Genomic DNA, 1,941 nt, shown 5'->3' with positions numbered 1-1,941 from the left:
TTGTTTTTTTGCTGTCAATCATTTTAGGCTGAAATCTGTCAATATATCTCAATGTAAAACAACAGATAACTGCTCTTTAGATTGAATTTAACAACTAACTGTAGCTCAATAACCGTTTTTATTCTAATTATTATAACCCTGTTAACATTTAAAGGAATATATATATATATATATATATATATATATATATATATATATGTATATATAAAATCCCTCCAGACTTCCCTCTCCATAGCCAACTCCCGGAGCTCTGCTCAGTCCTGGTGGAACATGCCTAGAAAACCTCCAGAGGCAGGCGTCAAGGGGCATCAGAAAAAGATGTCTGAGCCACCTCAGCAGGGGTCAACACCCAGCACCTCCCGAATGATGGAGCTGCTCACCCTAACTGTATTGTAAAGGAGTGCACAGCCATCCTACAGAAAAAGCAAATTTCAGCCGCTTGTATCCAGGATATAATTTTTTCTGTCATGATCCAGATTTTAGGATCAAAGATGAGAATGGGAATGTCGAACGATCTGTAAATCAAGAGCTTTTTGGCTGCACCGATCCGTCTCTTGATCTCCCGATCCATTCTTTCCTAACTCATTAGGGACTCTATGACACTTGAACTCCTCCACTTTAGGCTGGAATACTCCTCCAACCCGAAGGGAAAACACCCAATTTTTTTTCTGGTTGAATACTGTTAAAAGGAATTTAATCACAAAATGTATCATAAAACTGTATTATAAAATATGTCATCAGTGCAGAAAGTCAGTCCAGGTTTGAAGTTTAGCATTAGATATGGTGTTTTTTTCTTGTAGAGGTTTTAGGATGCCTAACTGCTGACTAAAAATGCATAATGCATTCACTGTCACAACGTCAAGAAAGAGTGGAATAAAGGCACTATTTATTTCCATAAATTCTGGGTATTTTGTGATGCTATCATTACTGATGTCATTGTTGACTGAAATGTATAGTAGAATGTTTAATATATTTTATACAGCATGGCCCAAAATAAATGCCCTATTTTAGAACAGCAATGTAATCTTGTCTGGAGTTACACATTTCTTTTAAGTACTTTGTTTTTCTTGCATTTTTTTTTAAAGTGTTACGAAACATACATTTTTTACACATATTCTCTTTTGTCTATAGATGTTAAAAAGTTACACACATGGACAATATTATTGGAACCCTTGTTAAATGAATTTTTATTTAGTCTTGTCTCATGATGAAAAAACCCAAATCTATGAAAAGTTCTGTTTTAGTCATCAAAGATCCATGTTTAGCTCACCAGTTTTCGTTATCATCATGAAAAAAAAGTGTAAACAAAATAATTTTGTCATCATTATCATTGACAGTGCTTGTGATAAAAATCTCAATTCTAATATAGGCTATGGCAGAAATAACAAAGCTCGAACGATGAACAGCAGTAAATCATCCAACATAAAAACTATGTAATGTGGAGCTCAACTAGAGAGGTAATCAACCAAAACTGGCTTTAATCAGCATAAAATCTCCGTCAGGAAACTCATTTTTAATCAATGACTTAATTACACATAATAATTTCATATTCTTAAAAGAGATGCGGCTATATTAACGTAATGAGATGGTGATTTTATTGGAGACCACACCTCCAATTACAAATTTCTCCATTAGAACAAACTGTTTACAAAGGGGAGGGCTTGTTACTTTCTTTTATGATTCCTAAAGTGAAGAAAAGTGATCATGGGTGAATTTCGGAATTTTTACTGGCTTCCAGAGTTGAAAATATATTTTTTTAATGATTTAAATGAACTTTTATCTGTGATATGTGTTGGACGTGACTCCTTAGTTCTTGTGGGAGACTTTAATGTACATGTTGAAAACTCTGAAGAGAGAAGTGCAAAAGAACTGTGTGGCATGGTTACACATTTTGGTTTGACTCCACATATTAAACAACCAACACACAAACAAGGAAATATT

This window comes from Cyprinodon variegatus, unplaced genomic scaffold (assembly GCF_000732505.1).
Source record: "Cyprinodon variegatus isolate N-32 unplaced genomic scaffold, C_variegatus-1.0 Scaffold1031, whole genome shotgun sequence".
Classification (NCBI taxonomy): domain Eukaryota; kingdom Metazoa; phylum Chordata; class Actinopteri; order Cyprinodontiformes; family Cyprinodontidae; genus Cyprinodon; species Cyprinodon variegatus.
Note: the sequence above shows the minus strand (reverse complement) of the source record.